The sequence below is a fragment of the Balaenoptera physalus genome, assembly GCF_965194825.1.
Source record: "Balaenoptera physalus genome assembly, chromosome: 11".
In the NCBI taxonomy this organism is placed as follows: Eukaryota; Metazoa; Chordata; class Mammalia; order Artiodactyla; family Balaenopteridae; genus Balaenoptera; species Balaenoptera physalus.
In genome coordinates, this window is record NC_138896.1 from 55,232,369 (window position 1) to 55,258,437 (window position 26,069).

General features: G+C 41.2%; 1 protein-coding gene and 1 long non-coding RNA gene across 2 annotated transcripts in view; one reads left to right on the forward strand and one right to left on the reverse strand.

Moving 5' to 3' along the window:
- Positions 1-12,635, reverse strand: part of LOC309638791 — a 107,383-nt gene extending 94,748 nt beyond the window's left edge. The window contains exon 1 of the long non-coding RNA XR_014251300.1: positions 11,270-12,635. This is a non-coding gene — a long non-coding RNA (uncharacterized lncRNA). The remainder of the gene's footprint in view (positions 1-11,269) is intronic.
- Positions 1-26,069, forward strand: part of LOC309638717 (uncharacterized protein) — a gene marked incomplete at its 5' end in the record, with an annotated part of 313,001 nt that overhangs the window by 230,975 nt on the left and 55,957 nt on the right. The window lies entirely within an intron of this gene.

Genomic DNA, 26,069 nt, shown 5'->3' on the forward strand with positions numbered 1-26,069 from the left:
CTTTCTTTATCATCTCAGACATCCACAAGATTCAGCCTCCAGGATGTCTCTCTGACATTGGTATCTTTATTTCATCTTCTACTGACAAAACTGGATCTTAGGCACCCAATGCTGCCATTCAACTGATTGTTAAAGCTTCTTAACAGATTTCCAGTCTCTCTCCACTACAATCCATCTTAAATATCATTGCAACACAAATTTGGAATTTTTCTGGATGCCCAGTATATAATGAGATGGGGTCAAACTCTTTATCCTGCCATTCTGGATTCCTGGGACAGCCCTGACTGGCTTTCTCACTTTTCTCTCTCACTCTTTGCTTATGAACCCTCTCACTCCATTGGTGTAATATTTATCGCTAAACATGTCTTTCAATGTGATCTTTTGTTTGTATTATTCCTCTTCATATCATCTTCTCTTTTTTTTTTTTTTTACCTATTGGAATCCAATGCACGTTTTAAAGATAGATAAAAAATGCTACTTTTCTATAGAGTGTTGCTTAATTCACCTCAACCAATACCATCTTCCTTTTCCTTAAACTCCTACATTACTCTCTGGGGTTTTCACTTATGCCTGTACTGGGTGGTTGTGATGAGGTAGACCATTCTTTGTTAGCTCCTGAACTCTCAAATCCTGCCATGCATCTATATGGGAAGTGTTGGGGTGGACATTCCTGGCAATGCATGCTGTTACAATCACTCCCACATTTGAGAACCTTTTCTTGGCCAGACACTGTGCCAGGCATTGGAGCCACACTCAGTTCAGGCTTTCATAGAGCTTATGTTCTAGAATAGAGACAAAGACAAGAAATAAATTAACGTAGGTTGTGATTTGTACTAAGAAAAGAAAACAAAGTGATGTTCAAGAGAGTTGTGGGTATGAGATGTATGTAGTTAGGGCGAGTTCCTCTGAGTCAGTGAAATTTAATATGAGATCAGAAGAATGAGAAAAAGCCAGCCTGGCAGAGGACTGGGGGAAAGTGTTCTAAATTGAGGACCAGCATATGAAAGGCCATAAGCCAGGAATGAGCTTGGTATGTTTAAAGAAGAGATGAAAGGCCAGTGGGATGGAGTATCGTAAATAAAAGTCGTATGAAATGAGATTGAAGTACAAGGTGGGAATCAGATCATACTGGGCCTTGTAGACTTTGGGAGAGCATTTGGATTTTATTCTAAGCATGATGAGAAAACATTAAAGGAATTTAAAGCAGGCTAATGCTCTGTGGGAATGGAGTTAGAGTGGCACAGAAGAAGAAGCAAGCAGATGGTTTATTGTCCTAATATGTTAACTTCAAACTGTTATTTGGAAACTCTAGGTTGGGTGAGCTGGCCTATGGTTGGGTCTCAAAAATTCCCTTTGCTTTGTGGTCTAGATCAAAAGCAAGTCAATTTACCATCTTGGCCTCTTTCCCCATTGGCCACAAGCTTACCTTGGCCCTTGATATCTTGTGAATCCTAGGGCAGGAAAAGGAGGGAAAGAACAAACTCAAAGATAAATGTCCCAAAGATGCTCAAGGACCCAGGGGCATGGGAAAACTTTCAGAAAAGGGAAATTCTAAAAATACAGGAAATCCAAAGAGTCTAGGCTATGCGGATCATACAGTTTTTAACTTTTTGGCTTATAACACTGTAGCTTCTATGATTACAACAAAGTTTCATGCTCTATCCACGAAGCCAAATAGTGATCTTGGCCTGTGTCCCATGTCAGTATCCCCTCTTAGGGATGGACAAAAAAGGGTCTTGAGCTCTTCATAAAGACTTTCAATTTTTTATTCCTTTTAAGGAATGGCATGTATATAATAGGCACAAAACATATAACTGCTAAACTAAGTTATATATTTTATAAGCCACTGTCTTTAATCAGACACTCAGAGGTAGTCACACTCTAGAGTTTTTGCATTATTAGTTAAATTCTCTCCCTATTGTTTTTTGCTGAATCCAACATAATCTGTACCTTTTTTTTTCCTACAAGTGACTAATTGTGGTGTTAGTTACTCACTGGAGTAATCCCTTTTAAAAATTTTAAAGGATATAAACATTATTTAGGAACTTCTCTGATCTTTTTATAATTTTACTTTTTCATGACTTTTTAAACTTTACTTGTTTTGAGTCTCATGACTGCTGGATCATTCTTAGGTAAGATTATTAATTTATTGATGAACAATAATAACTTGATACAGCATTTTCCCCAGATTAAAAAATAAATTATTTCAGCCATCATAGCCTTAAAGTAAGGAATAGTTAATGAATCAAAGTATTATCTGATGTAACATATGTTTATTGGCTTCATGTTCTAGTTCGTGTGCTAGAATCAGAGGTGAGGAACAGTCTATGGCTCTAAAAGATCACAGTCTAAACTCCAGTAAAATCTCAGGGAAGGGATTTTAAGGATTATCATCCAAAGCTTAAATTCTCTCTGTAGAGTTGCTGCCAAATTGTGATCCAGCTTCCCTTGTAAATCCTCAGTGTCAGTGACCTTGTTATCATCCATGGCAATCAGTGCATCTCTGGGAAGCTCATGCTTATTATCAGGTGAAAATCTCTCTCTCTGTGAGCTTACCCAGGGATTCTCGTTCTAACTCAAGAAATCCAAATCCAAATTCCTACAGAGACATGGCAGATGGTACACATGAGTTAAACAATCCAGGTATTAAAATTAAGAAGTTCAAGTGTTATAATAAGTGGCAGCTGGTATGTGGCCACAATGTAGTGAGGACAATAGGGAGTAGTAGGGACTATGGTAAACTGAAGAGTATGCCAGTTTTCAGCTCTCATTTATTGTTTCTTTGGGCCAAATGTGGGCCATATTCCTATGGGTTTTTTTTCAAATAAACCAGAATGTGGCCTTAACAATGTGTCTCTGTGGTATGGTCTGACTATTAAATTGGCAACCAATACAAAACCTTGAAAATATTCTGTGGGTCAACACTCTGAGAGGGAAACCACACATCTACAGCTGGATTTGGCCTGTGGGCCATTCACTTCCAACCTTTGTTCTGAGCCCCACAGCTGTAAGGAAGGAATGCAAATTTTCTTTTACCTGACAGCCCAACAGCCAATCACCATCATTCATTACCACAGTCTTCTCCATAATTTCTTCCTTCATTTAAGCAGCACTTCAGCCAAACTCACAGGAGATTCTTGATCTAATCCACACACTGCCAGTAAATAATTGTGATTAGGTGACATCCATACAAGGATTACGAAAAAACTCAAGGATTATAACTAGAAAACGTTTGCCAAACTGTTTCTTACTTATATAAAATGTTATTCTTCCAGAAGACTCAGGGCACAAAAATAAAGCCAAATCTTATTGAATGCTGGACATTTCACGTTGATAGTGAAAATATTTGGGGAAAGGTTTTCTCAAATCATCCACCAATTCTACATATGACTTTAATTAGATAAAATGCCTAGTCTGCATAGTAGGCACTCCTGTGCTAGTTATTCTCCATTTGCCTCCCACCTAGACCCACTCTGACACAGAAGGGTGGTTCCTCTGGACCACACAGCCAGGCTCCTTCACCAGGTGGCTTCCATTAGGGTGTAGCCAATGGAGCCATCAGAGATCAGAGCAGAGTGAGGTCAGGCTGTTTCTTCCACATTCCCTCCCTGCTTTGCAGGCCCACCTCTGACAAGAGCTGTGTCTCTGTGTGGCCCCACGTGTATCCAGAAAGCCCTGTGCCGGGGCTCCCGTGATGCTGATTGTCTCTGCTGCTGCCTTGGCTTCTTAACGTTAATGCCAGATGCCTCAACATCCCTTGTTTGTCCCTTACTCTTGCCCCCAGTAGCTCTGTCTCTTGATTTTAAATATTTGGGGCGATTTTGTTTTTCTACCCTGACAGATACATACTCTTTCCCTTCCTCCTTAGCTCTTACAATGCCATCTCTCCATCTCTGAATGAAGGAACTTGTCTCTAAAGAAAGGTTTCTAATTTGTAGTTAGGAGTGTTCCTCGTATTCTCTTGTTTCTCTCTTGGTGGGTGTCAGGATCTTCTTGGACAAGTCAGTCTCCAGAGTCCTGTTTCTAATTACTAAGCACTATCCCATGGACCCATGGGGTGCAAGAATATCTTTTTAAAATTTTTTATTTTTTAAAAATTTTATTGGAGTATAGTTGATTTACAATGTTGTGTTAGTTTCAGGTGTATAGCAAAGTGATTCAGTTATACATATACATATGTTCATTCTTTTTTAGATTCTTTTCTAATATAGGTTATCACAGAATATTGAGTAGTGGGACCTTCTGTGCTATACAGAAGGTCCTTGTTGGTTATCTGTCTTAGTGAGTACATAAGGCTGCCATCTCCAGTAAGCTCTGCACATCCAGAAACCTTAGTTCTTCCTAGTTTCTGAACTGGACCTGACCTCTTAGGATGTATCAGAAACTTTATTCTCAACAGCAGGATAGGAGTTTGTCTTCCTTTTCTGACCCCTATTTCTGGTGAGCTTGAAAAGATGCCCACCAAACCTATCTTGTACTATAATTTCTGCACTTTGTGTCTGCTCCTATGGTATTCTCATTTCACACCTAGAGACCTTCTCTAAATTGTACAAACTTCCCAGAATCATAGCCCTGCCACCCCACCTAATCTCAAGTATAGAGGGCTGCATGGATTCTGGATTCAAGCCTCTTAGCCCCTGGAATTTCGTCCTCTGGCTTAGGCTGTACCCAATCTCTTCTTTCTTTCCTTTTCCTTATGCCCTTCAGTTAAGGTCCAGCAATGGCTTGGGGAAGAATCTGAACCAGTTATGACAGTGTAATATAATAGGTCACCTTCTGTCAACAAAAATTTTATGACTGTTAAATGTCAGGGACCAATAAACATAGCACTACAGCCAGCCCTACATCTGTAAAATCCACTAACAAGTAATTAGGGAGAAATGAGTAGAGGTTTGGTTTAGAAACTCAGAATATCTCTTAGCAAAATCCATTTTTAAAACAATATAGGTTTTAAAAGCTACACTAATGATTTTAATATGGTCTTATCTTTAAAGCACTTTCTAAGTGCTAATTCTCCCAGCATGTTCCTGAAGTATGTATCATTACCAAAGGTGTGTGCCAGACTGGGTTATTTTTAAAACAAATTAGTATAGTGAATAAGCATTCTGCTTTTGCCTTAATAGTTAAATTGGATTTTGGGGGTATCAATTAAAACTACACAATCAAGGCAATTAGTTTTACTCAATCGGTTCATAGACTAGGTTATATGTAGACATTTTATAATGTTATAGTCAATGCCCATTTCTTTTCTGTTGTGTATTTCTACAGAGTGACCCCCTAGAGCAGAGATTCTCAGCCAGCAGAAATTTTGTCCCCCTTGGGATATTGGTGATGTCTGGGGACATTTTTATTTTATTTAATTAATTAATTTACTTATTTATTTATAAGTATAGTTGCTCTATAATGTTATATAAGTTATAGGTGTACAATACAGTGATTAACAATTTTTAAAGGTTATACTCCATTTATGGTTATTATACAATATTGGTCATATTTCTCGTGTTGTACAATATATTCTGGTAGCTTATTTTGAACCTCATAGTTTGTAACTCTTAATCACCCATCCCAGTTTTGCCTCCCCCTGCCTCCTCTGGTAACCACTAGTTTGTTCTTTATATCTGTGAGTCTGCTTCTTTTTTGTTATATTCACTATATTCACTAGTTCGTTGTATTTTTTAGATTCCATGTACAAGTGCTATCATACAATATTTGTCTTTCTCTGTCTGACTTATTTCACTTAGCATAATACTCATCTGGAGAAGTTTTTCCCCGACGGGGAAGAGAGGGGTCAGTATGCTACTGGTATCTAGTGGGGAGAGACCAAATATCCTAAATACCCTACAATGCACAAGAGAGACCCCTACAACAAAGAAGGATCTAGTCCAAGATGTCAATAATGCCAAGGTTGAGAAGCCCTGCCCTAAAGAGAAACCTTGTGATTTGCCATTTCTGCAGGCTGTCTACCCTGACCTCTCTCCAACCCCAGACTAGGGCGAACACCTTACTAACTTCAGGTCATTTCAACTAAGGGGGAGTTTTGCTTAGGATTTCTTCCATCTTGCTACGTAGTGGCTGTGCATGTGATGATGCCGTCTCCATAGCTGAGTGGAGAACAGGGGTGCTCATCATGATCTCTCAATCAAAACACGTGTGGCCAGGAGACGACATTGTTATTTGAAACCCAACTGACTGTAGCTGCCTTTCCTGCTAAGAGAAGGGGCGGGGGGCGGGGGGCGGGGGGGGGGCGGGTGCGGGAAAATAGATGATGGTAGCATAATTCTTATCATGAAAAATAAATTCGTATACGGCTTCTTCTCTTCACAACGACATATTGAGGACAGAAGCAGGCGAGCCTGCAGTTGTAAATTCTGGGTTTCTGAAGGTGAGGATCTGAACAAATGGCCCTTTAGTTTAAGTGAGGATGTTGATGAGTTTGGGGATTTGCACAGGGAGGCCTGTGAGGGTAACTTGTTCAGTATAATAGGATGAGGGGGTTGGCTTTCTGGGTAAAGGAATCCAAGTCTGAGAGATCAGGAAAATAAGAAAGCCAGAAAAGGTGTAGAGTCTAGAGGAAGAGGAAGATTACCAAGCAAACAGTAGGAGACGAGAGATGGTTGAGATAAGTGACCTGTGGGAGATTCCACTCCTGGTGGGGACTCTACATGGCTTTACAGAGAAGGTATGTCTAACACTCAGTCAACTCAGGTTATCTGTCTCTCTGTGCTGTAAACACACACACACACACACACACACACACACACGCACACGCACACACACACACACAGAGACACCCCTTATGAGTAGTTTCTGGCAATGTCAAAGTAAAGGGGATAAATTCCACGGCTGAATCAGTGTAGTGTGCAGAGAAATGCATCTACATGGGACCATCAGACTTCACTCGACACAAAGTAAGGTCCCAGAGCTAAATGCAGGTAGGAAACTGTAAATCCTGGCAAACTTGCAGACATCTTGGGAAAGGCAAATGAATTACTATAGAATAAAGGGAAGGGGATACAAATACATTTTATTTAAATCTCAACGGATGAGGTTACTTCAGCTGGATCTGAGTAACATCATATATTAGAAGATGCCTGATTTCCAGTAACAGAAATCTACATCAAACTGGCTTAAGTAACAAGGGAATTTATTGGCCTCGATCGTTGGGAAACCCCAGAGGCAGCTGCTTCAGGTACAATTGCATTGAGAGGTACCAACTGCCATAGGGGCTTTGACCATCTCCATCTTGGGACTTTAATGTCTGCTATGAAGACTTCACTTTACGGGTTGTTCTTCTCATGAGGCAGCACAGACGGCTCCTGTGTACTCCAGGCTTCTGGACACTTTGGTGTCTCCTATCTCAGAACGAAAAAGGCTGTCTTATTTGGGTCATGTGCTCAACCCCGGGTCAATGCCTCCACCTAGAGGGCAGCATAGTCTGGCCCCCCTGGGTCATGTGCTCATGCTCTTGCCTGGGGAGTCAGGATCCTGTGATGGGTAGGCCCACCAGGTGTAGGGGGGCATTTCTCCAAAGGAAAAATCACTAAGGAGACAAAAATATAATGAATATGCACTGAACACAAATTAATCTCTGGCGGGGGGTGGGGTGCAGTGGGGAAGCACAGGGAGGTGGAGACATCACCCCCATCCCTCCCAGCCCAAGCTATGTCTTACTTATCCTCTTATTCTCCACTTGAGCTGGAGTGGAGGCCCCTTCTCTGATCCTTCGTTCCTCGCCCACTTCTACATTGTGGTAGATAAAGGGGAAGAAAGCCCCTGGGGAGGAAAAGGCCCCTCTGTGCTGTGCCTGGGACCTGGCCTGACCCCAGGGGCCTCCACCCCCATGTCTCTTCCTCCCTCTCTCCTGTGCCCATGTGCTTTCTCTCTTTCTCTCTTGAACTGTCTTTGTCTGCCTTCGGTATCAGGGAAATACTGGCCTCAGAAAATGAGTTGGGAAGTGTTTCCTCCTCTCTTTTCTGAAACAGATTATGTAAAATTGTTGTTAATTCTTCTTTAAATGTTTGGTAGAATTCTTAAGGGAAACCCTCTGGCCCTGAAGATTTCTTATTTGGGAACTTTTAAATTACAAATTCCTTTTCTTACATGGTTATAGACTGATTCAGATTGTCTACTGTTTATTGGTTGAATTTTTGTCATTTGTGGTTTTTGAGCAATTGACTCATTTCTTCTAATTGTCAAATTTATGAGCATAAAGTCATTCATAATATTCCTTTATTATTTTTTTAATGCTGCAGGAGCTGCAGTTATATTCCCTAATTCATTCCTGATATTGGTGATTTGTGCCTTCTCTCTCTCTATTTAAAACAAACAAACAAACAAACAAACACTTTGTTATTCTTAGTAAAGGTTTATCAGTTTTATTATCTTTTCTGAAGAACCAGCTTTTTTTGTTGTTGATTTTCTTTATTGTTTTTCTGTTTTGTTTCACTGAATTCTGTTCTTACCTTCATAATTCCCTTCCTTCTTCTTGTTTTGGACTTATTTCATATTTCTTTTTCTAACTTTTTGAGGTAGAAACTTAATTTATTGATTTAAGATTTTTCTTGTTTTCTGTTGTAATCATTTAGTGCTATAAATGTCCCTCTAGCACTGCATTATTTGAACCCCATGAAATGTATGCTTTGTCTTGTTTTTATTCAGTTTCATGTATTTTCTTCATTTTTTGAGACTTTTTCTTTGACCCATGGATTATTCAGAAGTATGTTGTTTATTTTTCATGTTTTTAGAGATTTGTGTGTTGTCTTTCCATATTGATTTCTAGTTTGATTATATTATGTTCAGAGAACACACTCTACATATTTCAACTCTTTAAAATTTTTTGAGGTTGTGTATGACCCCAATACGGTTTATCTTAGTGAATGTTCTATGTGCAATTGAAAAAAAAATGTATATTCTGCTATTGTTGGATGGAGTGTTCTATTGATCCTATTGGTTGATTGTGTTGTTTAAATATTCTATATCCTTGCCAAATTTATGCCTAGAAATTCTATCTCTTACTAACAGGAGATACTGGACAATTTTTCCAGTAAAAAAAAAAAAACAAACAAAACATATATGAACATGCATACAATTATTTGCACACAATTTCAAGGATTTTCTAAGTTTTTCTATTGCTCTTGTAGGGACGATAGTCTCTATTTAAAATCTCTGGTCTTGATAGAGATTTTTACTCTTTTCCATACCATAAGTAACAGAGATTATCTGATAAAGTCTTGAAATAGGGCAATAACTATGAAGGGAAGAGGACTTCATCACAGATGAGATGATGTTGTCAATTTGCATACTTCACAGTTTTGCCCAGGCTTGGGCATGGCTGCTTTAATATAAATAATAGTAGAGGGGTTCCATGTAATTAGGGATTGTGATCATCATAAAAATCCCTCTAAATGTAGGGATGCCATTTAGGCACCACAGGTGATGTTCCAAACGTCAATAACCTATCATAATGTAGCAGGTACAAAGTATATGTCCAGAGTCTTGGTGTGTGTCAACTCCACTGAGGTTAATATATGTCAGGTAGACCAATGATCACATGGTGAGGAGATGAAGGTGAGGCCTATATCAGTTAGCTATGCCTGCATAACAAACACTCCACAACTTAGGGGCATAAAACCATAAATATTTATTATTGCATACAGGTCTTTGGTTCAGCTGGATGGTTCTTCTGGTCTCAGCTGAACTAACTCATATGAATGAGGTGAGTTCCATGTTGGGTCAGCAACTCTGCGGACATTGGCTGGGCCCTGTCCCATATTCGAGGAGTTGGTTGGCGAATGACTGGTCATTGATACTGCCCTTGGCCAGGACAATGTGGATCTTCCCATGTGGTCTCACTGTGTGACAGCGGTGGAAGTCTGAGCTGGAGAGTCAAATACACAAAGGGCCTGAGGCCTAAGCCTAGGATGGACATACCTCTCTCCTGCCACATTCTACTGGACAGAGCAAATCCTCGGCCAGTCCAGACAAAAATAGTGAGGAAATACACTCCCCTCTTGATGGGAGGAGCTGCCGAGTCACATTGCAGTGGGAGAAGACACAGCATGGCCATGAATTAGGTCATGACTGCAGTTAGTCTCCCTGATTCCTTAAACAAGAATACTGGGAAGTCATTTGGTTTTCAATTACTGAAGCTTGCTTTAAAAAGCTTTCTGCTCCTTAAAATGATAAAGAACTTTGTGAGATTTTGCTCTGTCTTAAGGTAATTGGGTACTATTTTCTTGACTGTAGGTAAATTGTTGTCATCATATATTCCTAGAAATAAGACTACAAAACAAAGAAGGAGGGAGAAAGAAAAGAAATGGAGAGAGGGAAGAAATGACGGACGGAGGGAGACAGAGAGAGAGAGAGAGAAAACAGCCTTGTGTTATGAAATCCAGACTTTATGGATTTCCAGGGCACTGATAACAGCTTTTAATTCTGTTAGGCCGAATAGACCCCTACTTGCTATTTCAAGATAATCCTGTCAAAGGCAGTGGCTCTGTTGGAAGGCATTACAGTTATTATTCAGCATTGCTAGAATCCTTTATGTTTGCAAAGTGCTTTACAGTCTCCTTTATTTTTATTTTTCTATGAGTGGTTTGGTATTTTTAGTTTTGTTTTATAGCCGAGTAAGTGTGGTCACACTCTTTTCCTACTGTTATCCCCTGAATATTATTATACAGCCAGAGGGCCTTTGAGAGGTCATGAGATAAAGAAAGGATGGGGACTTTTCATTTGGTCTCGCCAGAAGAGAAGGTTCTGGAGACTCTGGAATGTTCTTTGGCATCCCCATTTCAATATTTTGTCACTGTGACAGGTAAGTCCTCTTCATGTGCAACCCTAACACCTGCCACTTCTTCTTGTTCAGTCTTACAAGGGCATAGAATGCAATGGCCAGCATCTTCCAAAGACCAGCATTAACAAAATGGATAGAGTCATGGGGGGCTCTCCTTGGGGAAGGAAAAAATTTTCTGAAGTTGTTGGAGATTTCTAGTGATAGTTCCTTAATGCAAAATCAGTCTAAGAGGCAGAGCAAAACAGTGTATCTAGGCCAGATAAATCAGGTTGAAAAACTAGTGTTCATTCATGTAGTTATTCAATCAATCAAATACCTTCCGGCTGTCATGTGCTGTTCTAGGCCTTGAGGTGATAAATGGGACGCATTCCCTGCCCTCAAGAGCTCGCATTGGAGTCCAGGAAAAACAGACTTGTAAACAGATAAATTACTATTTTCTGTCACAGGTAAACAAGTGATTACGATACATTCTGTCACCCATGGTTTTTTTTTTTAATTTAATTTAATTTATTTTTTTTATACAGCAGGTTCTTATTAGTTATCTATTTTATACATATTAGTGTATACATGTCAATCCCAATCTCCCAATTCATCACACCCCACCATCCCCCTGCTGCTTTCCCCCCTTGGTGTCCATACGTTTGTTCTCTACATCTGTTTCTCTATTTCTGCCTTGCAAACCAGTTCATCTGTACCATTTTTCTAGATTCCACATATATGTGTTAATATACGATATTTGTTTTTCTCTTTTTGACTTACTTCACTCCATCCGTGTTGTTTTTAGAGAGACAGCCTGAGAACAGAGAGGGATTTCAGATACCATGACCTATTCCTTCTTGCCATCTGCTGTTAGATGCCTTGTGTCTTCCTTGCAAGGAGCTGTCTGCTCTTTCAGCCAAAAAATATCTGTTGCATTCTAATTCCTCCAGTTTAGGACTTAATACTAGACTTTGGAAGGTTTTCCACAGCAAAGTGTAAAACTATTCACGGTGTTTTTGTTTTTAACATTTTTAAAACTTTTATTTATTTAATTTATGTATTTTTGGCTGCATTGGGTCTTTGTTTCTGTGTGCAGGCTTTCTCTAGTTGCGGTGAGCGGGGGCTACTCTTCGTTGCGGTCCGCGGGCTCTAGGCACCCAGGCTTCCAGAGTTGTGGCTCGTGGGCTCTGGAGTGCAGGCCCCGTAGCTGTGGCACGTGGGCCTAGTTGCTCCGCGGCATGTGGGATTCTTAACCCACAGGCGGATTCTTAACCACTGCACAACAAGGGAAGCCCCTCACAGTGTTTTTTGAAAAAAAAAGAATCTCATACCGTTTTAAGAGCAATGGAAGAGCTTACTTTTGAGGAATGACTTGTCAAAAGTTTGAGAATTCATAAATCAGGTTTCTGCTGATAAAAGAAAATGGGCAACTTGGTAATAACTTGGTTTAGTTGGGCAGTTGGCAACGGAGTGGGGTGCTTTATTTGGATAATTGAGATTCAGATGGAGAAGTTTGGATGAATGACTCAGCTCTCCTGTGATGGTTTTGTGATGGGCCCCAGGACCACAGAAAGCCTGCCATCAAGACAGTACTTGAAACATAAAGTGATACATGAGCAAAGATGAGGTCAAATCATTCATCAAATTCCCTAATTACGCCTGAGAAAACCCTGCATATAAAGTATCCCAAGAATATAAAATAGAAATGGTCTCTGACTATTATCAGGTAGGGATACTTGGTATTAGCGTCTTTGTCAAACAAAGGGAAAATTTGCAGAGGAAAGTCTGTATTTTGGGATGAATTCAAGTGGAGAGCAGGAAACCACTCAAACGTAGATTCTCTATCACTTAGCAGAGAAATGTACTTTTTTTTTTTTTTAAACATCTTTATTGAAGTATAATTGCCTTACAATGGTGTGTTAGCTTCTGCTTTATAACAAAGTGAATCAGTTATACGCATACAATATGTTCCCATATCTCTTCCCTCTTGCATCTCCCTCCCTCCCACCCTCCCCATCCCACCCCTCTAGGTTGTCACAAAGCACCGAGCTGATCTCCCTGTGCTATGTGGCTGCTTCCCACTAGCTATCTATTTTACATTTGGTAGTGTATATATGTCCATGACACTCTCTTACCCTGTCACATCTCACCCCACCCCCTCCCCATATCCTCAAGTCCATTCTCTAGTAGGTCTGTGTCTTTATTCCCGTCTTGCCACTAGGTTCTTCATGGCCTTTTTTTTTTTTTTTCCTTAGATTCCGTATATATGTGTTAGCATACTGTATTTGTTTTTCTCTTTCTGACTTACTTCACTCTGTATGACAGACTCTAACTCCATCCACCTCATTACAAATACCTCCATTTCATTTCTTTTTATGGCTGAGTAATATTCCATTGTATATATGTGCCACATCTTCTTTATCCATTCATCTGCCGATGGACATTTAGGTTGCTTCCATGTCCTGGCTATTGTAAATAGAGCTGCAATGAACATTTTGGTACATGACTCTTTTTGAATTATGGTTTTCTCAGGGTATATGCCCAGTAGTGGGATTGCTGGGTCGTATGGTAGTTCTATTTTTACTTTTTTAAGGAACCTCCATACTGTTCTCCATAGTGGCTGTATCAATTTACATTCCCACCAACAGTGCAAGAGTGTTCCCTTTCCTCCACACCCTCTCCAACATTTACTGTTTCTAGATTTTTTGATGATGGCCATTCTGATCGGTGTGAGATGATATCTCATTGTAGTTTTGATTTGCATTTCTCTAATGATTAATGATGTTGAGCATTCTTTCATGTGTCTGTTGGCAATCTGTATATCTTCTTTGGAGAAATGTCTATTTAGGTCTTCTGCCCATTTTTGGATTGGTTGTTTGTTTTGATATTGAGCTGCAGGAGCTGCTTGTAAATCTTGGAGATTAATCCTTTGTCAGTTGCTTCATTTGCAAATATTTTCTCCCATTCTGAGGGTTGTCTTTTGGTCTTGTTTATGGTTTCCTTTGCTGTGCAAAAGCTTTTAAGTTTCATTAGGTCCCATTTGTTTATTTGTGTTCTTATTTCCATTTCTCTGGGAGCTGGGTCAAAAAGAATCTTGCTGTGATGTATGTCATAGAGTGTTCTGCCTATGTTTTCCTCTAAGAGTTTGATAGTGTCTGCCCTTACACTTAGGTCTTTAATCCATTTTGAGTTTATTTTTGTGCATGGTGTCAGGGAGTGTTCTAATTTCATACTTTTACATGTATCTGTCCAATTTTCCCAGCACCACTTATTGAAGAGGCTGTCTATTCTCCACTGTATATGCTTGCCTCCTTTATCAAAGATAAGGTGACCAGATGTGTGTGGGTTTATCTCTGGGCTTTCTATCCTGTTCCATTGATCTATATTTCTGTTTTTGTGCCAGTACCAAACTGTCTCGATTAATGAAGCTTTGTAATATAGTCGGAAGTCAGGGAGCCTGATTCCCCCAGCTCCGTTTTTCGTTCTCAAGATTGCTTTGGCTATTCGGGGTCTTTTGTGTTTCCATACAAATTGTGAAATTTTTTGTTCTAGTTCTGTGAAAAATGCCAGTGGTAGTTTGATAGGGCTTGCATTGAATCTGTAGATTGCTTTGGGTAGTAGAGTCATTTTCACAATGTTGATTCTTCCAATCCAGGAACATGGTATATCTCTCCATCTATTTGTATCATCTTTAATTTCTTTCATCAGTGTCTTATAATTTTCTGCATACAGGTCTTTTGTCTCCTTAGGTAGGTTTATTCCTAGATATTTTATTCTTTTTGTTGCAATGGTAAACGGGAGTGTTTTCTTAATTTCACTTTCAGATTTTTCGTCATTAGTATATAGAAGTGCAAGAGATTTCTGTGCATTAATTTTGTATCCTGATACTTTACCAAATTCATTGATTAGCTCTAGGAGTTTTCTGGTAGCATCTTTAGGATTCTTTATGTATAGTATCATGTCATCTGCAAATAGTGACAGCTTTACTTCTTTTCCGATTTGGATTCCTTTTATTTCTTTGTCTTCTCTGATTGCTGTGGCTAACACTTCCAAAACTATGTTGAATAATAGTGGTGAGAGTGGGCAACCTTTTCTTGTTCCTGATCTTAGTGGAAATGGTTTCAGTTTTTCACCATTGAGTACAATGTTGGCTGTGGGTTTGTCATATATGGCCTTTATTATGTTGAGGAAAGTTCCCTCTATGCCTACTTTCTACAGGGCTTTTATCATAAATGGGTGTTGAATTTTGTCGAAAGCTTTCTCTGCATCTATTGAGATGATCATATGGTTTTTCTCCTTCAATTTGTTAATATGGTGTATCACATTGATTGATTTGCGTATATTGAAGAATCCTTGCATTCCTGAGATAAACCCCACTTGATCATGGTGTATGATCCTTTTAATGTGCTGTTGGATTCTGTTTGCTAGTATTTTGTTGAGAATTTTTGCATCTATGTTCATCAGTGATATTGGCCTGTAGTTTTCTTTCTTTGTGACATCTTTGTCTGGTTTTGGTATCAGGGTGATGGTGGCCTCGTAGAATGAGTTTGAGAGTGTTCCTCCCTCTGCAATATTTTGGAAGAGTTTGAGAAGGATAGGTGTTAGCTCTTCTCTAAATGTTTGATAGAATTCACCTGTGAAGCCATCTGGTCCTGGGCTTTTGTTTGTTGGAAGATTTTTAATCACAGTTTCAATTTCAGTGCTTGTGATTGGTCTGTTCATATTTTCTATTTCTTCCTGGTTCAGTCTCGGCAGGTTGTGCATTTCTAAGAATCTGTCCATTTCTTCCAGGTTGTCCATTTTATTGGCATAGAGTTGCTTGTAGTAATCTCTCATGATCTTTTGTATTTCTGCAGTGTCAGTGGTTACTTCTCCCTTTTCATTTCTAATTCTATTGATCTGAGTCTTCTCCCTTTTTCTCTTGATGAGTCTGGCTAATGGTTTATCAATTTTGTTTATCTTCTCAAAGAACCAGCTTTTAGTTTCATTGATTTTTGCTATTGTTTTCTTCATTTCTTTTTCATTTATTTCTGACCTGATCTTTATAATTTCTTTCCTTCTGCTGGCTTTGGGGTTTTTTTGTTCTTCTTTCTCTAATTGCTTTAGGTGCAAGGTTAGGTTGTTTATTCGAGATGTTTCCTGTTTCTTGAGGTAGGCTTGTATTGCTGTAAACTTCCCTCTTAGCACTGCTTTTGCTGTGTCCCATAGGTTTTGGGTCATCGTATCTCCATTGTCATTTGTTTCTAGGTATTTTTTGATTTCCCCTTTGATTTCTTCAGTGATCACTTCGTTATTAAGTAGTGTATTGTGTACCCTCCATGTGTTTGTATTTTTTACAGATCTTTTCCTGTAATTGATATCTAGTCTCATAGCGTTGTGGTCGGAAAAGATACTTGATACGATTTCAATTTTCTTAAATTTACCAAGGCTTGATTTGTGACCCAAGATATGATCTATCCTGGAGAATGTTCCATGAGCACTTGAGAAAAATGTGTATTCTGTTGTTTTTGGGGGGAATGTCCTATAAATACCAATTAAGTCCATCTTGTTTAATGTATCATTTAAAGCTTGTGTTTCCTTATTTATTTTCATTTTGGATGATCTGTCCATTGGTGAAAGTGGGGTGTTAAAGTCCACTACTATGATTGTGTTGCTGTCGATTTCCCCTTTTATGGCTGTTAGTATTTGCCTTATGTATTGAGGTGCTCCTATGTTGGGTGCATAAATATTTACCATTGTTATACCTTCCTCTTGGATCGATCCCTTGATCATTATATAGTGTCCTTCTTTGTCTCTTGTAATAGTCTTTATTTTAAAGTCTATTTTGTCTGATATGAGAATTGCTACTCCAGCTTTCTTTTGATTTCCATTTGCATGGAATATCTTTTTCCATCCCCTCACTTTCAGTCTGTATGTGTCTCTAGGTCTGAAGTGGGTCTCTTGTAGACAGCATATATATGGGTCTTGTTTTTGTATCCATTCGGCCAGCCTGTGACTTTTGGTGGGAGCATTTAATCCATTTACATTCAAGGTAATTATCGATATGTATGTTCCTATTCCCATTTTCTTAAATGTTTTGGGTTTGTTATTGTAGGTGTTTTCCTTCTCTTGTGTTTCTTGCCTAGAGAAGTTCCTTTAGCATTTGTTGTAAAGCTGGTTTGGTGGTGCTGAACTCTCTCAGCTTTTGCTTGTCTGTAAAGGTTTTAATTTCTCCATCACATCTGAATGAGATCCTTGCTGGGTAGAGTAATCTTGGTTGTAGGTTTTTCTCCTTCATCACTTTAAGTATATCCTGCCACTCCCTTCTGGCTTGCAGAGTTTCTGCTGAAAGATCAGATGTTAACCTTATGGGGATTCCCTTGTGTGTTATTTGTTGTTTTTCCCTTGCTGCTTTTAATATGTTTTCCTTATATTTAATTTTTGACAGTTTGATTAATATGTGTCTTGGCGTGTTTCTCCTTGGGTTTATCCTGTATGGGACTCTCTGTGCTTCCAGGACTTGATTAACTATTTCATTTCCCATATTAGGGAAGTTTTCAACTATAATCTCTTCAAATATTTTCTCAGTCCCTTTCTTTTTCTCTTCTTCTTCTGGGACCCCTATAATTCGAATGTTGGTGCGGTTAATGTTGTGCCAGAGGTCTCTGAGACTGTCCTCAGTTCTTTTCATTCTTTTTTCTTTATCCTGCTCTGCAGTAGTTATTTCCACCATTTTATCTTCCAGGTCACTTATCCTTTCTTCTGCCTCAGTTATTCTGCTATTGATCCCATCTAGAGTATTTTTAATTTCATTTATTGTGTTTTTCATCATTGCTTGGTTCTTCTTTAGTTCTTCTACGTCTTTGTTAAATGTTTCTTGCATTTTGTCTATTCTATTTCCAAGATTTTGGATCATCCTTACTATCATTATTCTGAATTCTTTTTCAGGTAGACTACCTATTTCCTCTTCATTTGTTAAGTCTGTTGTGTTTTGACCCTGCTCCTTCATCTGCTGTGTGTTTTTCTGTCATCTCATTTTGCTTATCTTACTGTGTTTGGGGTCTCCTTTTCACAGGCTACAGGTTCGTAGTTCCCGTTGTTTTTGGTATCTCTCCCCAGTGGCTAAGGTTGGTTCAGTGGGTTGTGTAGGCTTCCTGGTGTAGGGAACTAGTGCCTGAGCTCTGGTGGATGAGGCTGGATCTTGTCTTTCTGGTGGGCACGTCCACGTCTGGTGGTGTATTTTGGGGTGTCTGTGGCCTTATTATGATTTTAGGCAGCCTCTCTGCTAATGGATGGGGCTGTGTTCCTGTCTTGCTAGTTGTTTGGCATAGGGTGTCCAGCACTGTAGCTTGCTGGTCGTTGAGTGAAGCTGGATCTTGATGTTGAGATGGAGATCTCTGAGAGATTTTCACCGTTTGGTATTACGTGGAGCTGGGAGGTCTCTTGTAGACCAGTGTCCTGAAGTTGGCTCTCCCACCTCAGAGGCACGGCCCTGATGCCTGGCTGGAGCACCAAGAACCTTTCATCCACACGGCTCAGAGTAAAAGGGAGAAAAAATAGAAAGAAAGAAAGAGGCTATAATATAGTGAAGTAAAATAAAGCTATTATAAAGCAAAGCTATACAGACAAAATCTCACCCAGAAGCATATACATATACACTCACAAAAAAAAGGAAAAGGGGAAAAATTAATATATCCTTCTCCCAAAGTCCACCTCCTGAATTTGGGATGATTCGTTGTCTATTCAGGTATTCAACAGATGCAGGCACATCAAGTTGTTTGTGGAGTTTTAATCCGCTGCTTCTGAGGCTGCTGGGAGAGATTTCCCCTTCTCTTCTCTGTTCGCACAGCTCCCGGGGTTCAGCTTTGGATTTGGACCCGCCTCTGCGTGTAGGTCGCCTGAGGGCGTCTGTTCCCCGCCCAGACAGGACGGGGTTAAAGGAGCAGCTGCTTCGGGGGCTCTGGCTCACCCAGGCCGCGGGGAGGGAGGGGTACAGAGGAGGCGGGGCGAGCCTGTGGCGGCAGAGGCCGGCGTGACGTTGCACCAGCCTGAGGCGCGCAGTGCGTTCTCCCGGGGAAGTTGTCCCCGGATCACGGGACCCTAGCAGTGGCGGGCTGCACAGGCTACCAGGAGGGGCGGTGTGGAGAGTGACCTGGGCTCACACACAGGCTTTTTGGAGGCGGCAGCAGCAGCCCCAGCGTCTCATGCCCGTCTCTGGGGTCCGCGCAGATCGCCGCGGCTCACCCCCGTCTCTGGAGTTCGTTTAGGCGGCGCTCTGAATCCCCTCTCCTTGCACGCCGTGAAACAAAGAGGCAAGAAAAAGTCTCTTGCCTCTTCGGCAGCTGCAGACTTTTTCCCGGTCTCCCTCCCAGCCAGCTGTGGTGCGCTAACCCCTTCAGGCTGTGTTCACGCCGCCAGCCCCAGTCCTCTCCCTGCGATCCGACCGAAGCTGAGCCTCAGCTCCCAGCCCCGCCCGCCCCGTTGGGTGAGCAGACAAGCCCCTCGGGCTGGTGAGTGCTGCTCGGCGCCGAGCCTCTGTGCGGGAGTCTCTCCGTTTTTTCCTCTGCGCCCCTGTTGCTGTGGGATCTGCGCTGATAGCCGCGGCTCACGCCCGTCTCTGGAGCTCGTTTAGGCGGCGCTCTGAATCCCCTCTCCTCACGCACCAGGAAACAAAGAGGGAAGAAAAAGTCTCTTGCCTCTTCGGCAGCTGCGACTTTTTCCCGGACTCCCTCCCGGCTAGCTGTGGTGCACTAACCCCTTCAGGCTGTGTTCACGCCGCCAACCCCAGTCTTCTCCCTGCGATCCGACCAAAGCCCGAGCCTCAGCTCCCAGCCCCCACCCACCCCGGCGGGGGAGCAGACAAGCCTCTTGGGCTGGTGAGTGCTGCTCGGCGCCGAGCCTCTGTGCAGGAGTCTCTCCGCTTTGCCCTCCGCACCCCTGTGGCTGCGCTCTCCTCCGTGGCTCCAAAGCTTCCCCCCTCTGCCACCCGCAATCTCTGCCCGCGAAGGGGCTTCCTAGTGTGTGGAAATCTTTCCTCCTTCACAGCTCCCTCCCCCTGGTGCAGGTCCAGTCCCTATTCTTTTGTCTCTGTTATTTCTTTTTTCTTTTGCCCTACCCAAGTACGGGGGGAGTTTCTTGCCTTTTTGGAGGTCGGACGTTTTCTGCCAGCGTTCAGTGGGTGTTCTGTAGGAGCAGTTCCACGTGTAGATGTATTTCTACTGTATCTGTGGGAAGGAAGGTGATCTCCGCATCTTACTCTTCCACCATCTTCTCTCCGCCCCTCGAGAAATGTACTTTTTGAGATGCTTAGTAACTGGGACTAAAGTTTGTGACAATGGAGACACTGATTTGGGAGGGTCTCAGACCCTGATTAATATACAGCAAAGAGGCATGGGGAGTATAGAAAGTGCAGCATCTGGGATTTACATATTTGTGATTAAGAGTTAGATTACCTGAGGTCTTAGATATTCTCATCCTCCCAAGGCAACATGAGCCTCACCCTTGTAGGCCTGTTCCAGAGAGACAGGTCCGATTTCTGAGTGTGTTAGTCAGGATAGGCTAGGTTATGCTACCGTAACAATCATCTTCCAACCTCAAGGGTTTAGCACAAGAAAATATTTCTTTCCTCTTTGATCAGGCAGGAAAGCAGGTAGTGGCTTTAAGGCTTTTCTGTGGGAATCTTTCTAATCCTCTAAAGATAGTTAACATGCAAAAATAAAATTTAGCAGAGCTGCAAAAATATGTTTTTCTTCTAGCTTCTACTTTGGCAGTCTCAGTACTGGATATAGGAGGGTGCTTCTGGTTCCCCTCTGAAAGAGAAGGCACATTCGTTTGGCAAGTTTTTCCATTCTTGTATTTTAGCTGAATGAGGCTGGGAAATAGAAAACTGTTTCATTTATCACGTTTAGTGATAATTAAAGAGAACCTTGCAGCTTTTCTTGAAAAAAGTTAAAAATAAAATTATGAGAGATTGAAATTCATACAAGCAAAGCATGTTACTATAGGAAAATGTGCTGCTTCAAGTAGCGCTCATTGGCTCAGATATTGCCAAGCATGAATCTTTTTTCATCACTTGGGAATATTGGAAACCTGAAATATTTTAGCTATGTTGTAGTGCCTCATTTGGCCTAGTACCATTGACATAAGCCACACATTACCTTGATTTGTGTCCATTGAAACAACTGAAACATATTTTTATATCAGATTGAAGATCTTGTTCTCACCCTCATCATCTTTGTGAACTTCGTTGGGATGTGGTGGAGTGGTGCAGAGTTCCCTGACCTCAGCGCTATTGACATTGACCCATCTTCTTTGCTGGGGAGCTGTCCTGAGCATGGCAGTATATTCAGCACATCGTGGACATGACTCACTAGATGCTAGTGGCATGTCTTCTCTGGCCCAGTTTTGACAATCAAAATGTTTCCATATCTTGCCAAATTTCCCCTGGTGCTATTTCCACCCCCAGGTTGAGAACTACGGGTGGGTACCAACTGAGTTGAAGGTAGCCAATATTTTTTTTTTTTTTAGTTTTTAAAAATTTTTATTTTATATTGGAGTACAGTTGATTTACAATGTTGTGTTAGTTTCAGGAGAACAGCAAAGCGATTCAGTTATACATATACATATATTTATTCTTTTTCAAATTCTTTTCCCATTTAGGTTATTTCAGATTATTGAGTAGAGTTCCCTGTGCTATACAGTAGGTCCCTGTTGTTTATCTATTTTATATATAGTAGTGTGTATCTGCTAATCCCAATCTCCCAATTTATCCCTCTTCCCCTTTCCCCTTTGGTAACCATAAGTTTGTTTTCTATGTCTGTGAGTCTGTTTCTGCCATGTAAATAAGTTCATTTGTATCATTTTTTTTTAGATTCCACATATAAGTGATATCATATGGTATTTATCTTTCTCTGTCTGACTTATTCCACTTAGTATGATAGTCTCTAGATCCATCCTTGTTGCTGCAAATGGCATTATTTCATTCTTTTTTATGGCTGAGTTGTATTCCATTGTATATATATACCACATCTGCTTTATCCATTCATCTGTCGATGGACATTTAGGTTGCTTCCATGTCCTGGCTATTGTAAATAGTGCTGCAATGAACATTGGAGTACATGTATCTTTTCAAATTAGACTTTTCTCTGGATATATGCCCAGGAGTGGGATTACCAGATCATATGGTGGCTCTATTTTTAATTTTTTAAGGAACATCCATACTGTTCTCCATACTGAAGCTAGCCAATATTTAACCAATTGAATTTTTTTTTTAAATGAGATTCTCAGTGGCAGAGAACAATTAGAATGTTTAATTATAGCTACACAGGCCAGTTCCCTTTTTTTCTTTTTTAATTTTTATTTATTTATTATTTATGGCTGTGTTGGGTCTTCGCCCCTGTGCGAGGGCCCTCCCCAGTTGCGGCAAGTGGTGGCCACCCCTCACCGTGGTGCGCGGACCCCTCACCACCGCGCCTCTCCTGCTGTGGAGCACAGGCCCCAGATGCGCACGCTCAGCAATTGTGGCTCACGGGCCCAGCCGCTCCGCAGCATGCGGGATCCTCCCAGACCAAGGCTTGAACCCGCGTCCTCCGCACCGGCAGGCGGACTCTCAACCACTGCGCCAACAGGGAAGCCCAGGCCATTTCCTTTTTAAAGACTACATTCAATTTCCCAATTCTGTGTAGTGGTTGTCACAGAGGAGGTCATAGATTTCATAAGATGTCACAGCTGGAAAGGACCTGAGAAGTCATCTGTCATAACCCCTCTGTGACAGATGAGGAGACTGAGGCTCAGGTTGGAGGCGGCCCACTGATGCCAGCAGCACAAGGTAAATAGTGCTGTCTTTCTAATGCTCTTTGGAAGAGTGTTTAGACCTAATGATTTTCTCCGCTGTGTAATTTTATGCTGATACAGTTTCTACAGAAACAGGGCCACGGTGCATTGGGCTAATTTGACACCACACTTAAAGAGGCTCCAGAAGAAAAGAAATAGGGAAAATCAAGGTGGTTTTCATCAAAGTTCTCTTCTTATAGCCACTTAATCTGGATCCCAGAGTTGTGGTCACAGGGCTGCATCCCTCCTACTGGGATTTTGAATTTGTTTGCCCCATGCAGGTTTTTCTAAGGAAGCAGGGATGTGGTTTGTGTTATTAATGCCACTTTTTATGAATTGTTTAGCAGACACTGTATTATTATGCATTTGCTGTGCATTGGGAGCTAGTGTATTGTGATGTTGACCTGAGGAAAAATGGAGCCCAAGACCAAACAGCAGGAAAAAACCAGAAAGATGACCCTTCAGCAGAAATAGAGCTAACATCTCAGAGGTAAATATATGCTTGATACATTCACATTAAGGATAATAACACAGAATCATAGAACTAAGAAATGGAAGGACCCATGATAGCATTTGGATAGGGGAGGGCAAAGATGCAGCATTCAGATGGTCACTTCCCCTTCCCATGCGGTGACAGTTATTAACCAGTTATGACACCTGTGATGGACACAGGCTTATCATCCTTCTCAAGACAGCACTCCAGGGAGTCACTTCCAATACACTGGCATCGACAAGGAAATAGATCTATGATTTAAACATGCTTTTCACCTTAAAGGTATTCTGGGCGTCATTTTTTTTAAAAGGGCGTCATTTTTTTAAAAAGGTAATGACCCCAAATCATGAAACTAGTCATTTAAAATATTAGGAACCAGAGTGTGTATTTTTTGAGTCACTGGCTATTTTTTCATTCCCTCTACCAGGCTGGGAGATTGTGCAAGAAATTCTTCCAGGAGAAGACATATGATAAGGGGATAAACATGTGCCAAGTTTGGTCAGGCAGAAACCTGGGACAGGTGATGACTGCTGATCAGACCGACCTTGTTGGCACCAGAGGATGGGGAATGGCCTTGTGTTAAGGAACCTGGTTGTCCAGGGTCGCTCTGCAGCCACGGTGCTTTGCAAAACAACGCTAGTGAAGAGAGTGCTTCCAAATCTAGGGACTGGCCGTGGTTGGACACACAGGGTGGATTATTGAAGAATGCTCCCATCTCCTCTCTTGATCAATGGAATTCTTTCTTTGAAAGGGACAGAGACTTACTCAAGGTTCCATGTCTAATAGGGATGAGAGGATTGAGAGGGTATCCAGAAGCAGAGAACCCAGACTCAGAAAGAAGAGGAGGCAGAGAGTTTTCCCCTAGCGATGCTGGAGGCCCTGTCAGGGGGTTTTGGGGGAAAAAGAAAGAGCAGAGATGACATGGTATAAAACACGGTTACCAGGGCTGTCTCTTCCTTGGTGACCATGGATAGAGCAAGTGCAAAGATTGACATTTCTGGTACATCTTCTTTCTACTACAGCACAGAATTGGGGACCAAATTTCAAAGTCTTAATTTTAATCATATCTCTGTCACTTGGAAGTTTACTGACCACAGTCTCACTTTATCCATGGGTACAAGATAGCAATACTCACACTTGGGAATCTGTAGGGATCAAATTGGATGATAACTAATATTTAAGTAGACTGTACAGTTTATAGCACACTTATTCATATGTTTCTCAATTGGTCGCTCAAGTAAACACGATGGAAAAGTATTTGTAAACTTCGATCTGCTATAAAACTGTAGTTCTTGTGGTTATTATATTCCCCAGGAAAGCTTGAGGAAGAGAGATGTTTTGTGTGGTCCAGCCTGGCCTGCACACACAGTGACCACGTGCTTGTGTCATGACTCTCATACCACAGGATCTGCTCTTGTAAAGACGACATCCTCAGGCCCTGGTTTCTAATGCTTGCGTAGGACCGAATCAGGTAGTATATGCTCCCCACTCTTGGAACTTGCTTTTACAAAAAGTACATTAACCACATGCATTTTTCAGAGAACATCATAGACCTAAAAGTCTTTGGGAACTTAGCAAATGCTTATTTATGGTACAATTTTAATGTCCATAAATGAGTATCTCCACACTCTCAGTTCCCATGGCATCTATAGTTAACTATTTCTCATAAGTCAGCTGTTGTCAAAGTGTGGTCCTTGGACCAGCAGCATTAGCGTTGTCTGGGAACTTGTTAGGAATGCAGAGCCTCAGGATCTACTCCAGCCCTCCTGAATCAAAGCTTCTGGGTGGGGCCCAGCAGTCTGTGTGTTTTTTTTTTTTTTACTTTAATTTTTTATTTTGTTGAAGTATAGTTGATTTACAATGCTGTGTTAATTTCTGCTAGACAGCAAAGTGACTCAGTTTTATATACATATATAACTGAATATATATATATGTACACATTCTTTTTTCATATGTTCTAATGAGCCTTCCAGGTGGTTCTAACGCTCTAAAGTTTCTTAGCTCTTCTTAGTCCTGCTGAGTATTTTGGGGGAGCAGGGGTTGCGCCTTAGTTCTTCCTGTTATGGTCTTCATGGTGTCTTGCATGTAGGAAGTGCCTGATAACCATGGGCAAGTGAGGCGGTGTGGGTGGAGGGGATGTGAGGACTGCCAGATCGGGAGCCAGACGACCTCAATCCACGTCTTGGATTTGTTACTTAACAATTAACACAAGAGCTAGTGTCCACAGGCAGATGTGACATCACTGTGGCAGAGGGAGGGGAGTCAAGATTTTTATTTCCAATGAGGCTCCTGATTTAGACGATTCTTAGTTATTGAATGAAAAGTCACCTTTCAATCCACTTGTACCCTGAAACCCAATCTTTTATCTTCTTTCCATCTCTCGAGCCTGTGTCCCATTGTGAACAAATATCCCTACATTTTCACACTTGCCTGAGCGACCTCTCCACCTCCTTGAGCCTGATGGACCCGCTTTTCCAGGAGGCAACTTCTTGCTCTGCTGTGTTTTCCAGGGAAGCACCCATCTTTTCTGGCTCCTGGCTGCCACCTTCACAACACCCCACACTTGGGTAAACACTGAGGAGGCTGCCAACTCCCATCAGCATCCTCTCCCCAGCTCGCTCATCTGCTGAAAGCATCCCCCTTACGTGAGCACTGGTAACAATCCACGGCCTTACCTTGAATTTTGACACCTCCGAGGAACTTTCCCGCCCCCCACTTCCTTTTCTTAATTTTTTTTCTGTTTTGTGAATCTCAAACCCGGCATAGTCTTGATTACAGAGAAAGTGCTAATTTCTTGTTGATTTTGAAGGAAAGCATGTTACTAAGATAGCATAGGGTAATACACAAAAAGAGTTTAAGAGTTCTCAAATATGTCAGTGGTATCATCTAAGTTTTAAAACAGTGCCTTGGCCTGTTGATTTGGGGCTGAGTGAGTTGGGTCTTTTTCAGTACTCAGAGGGATTTTCTAGACATATTCTGAAACATAAATATATA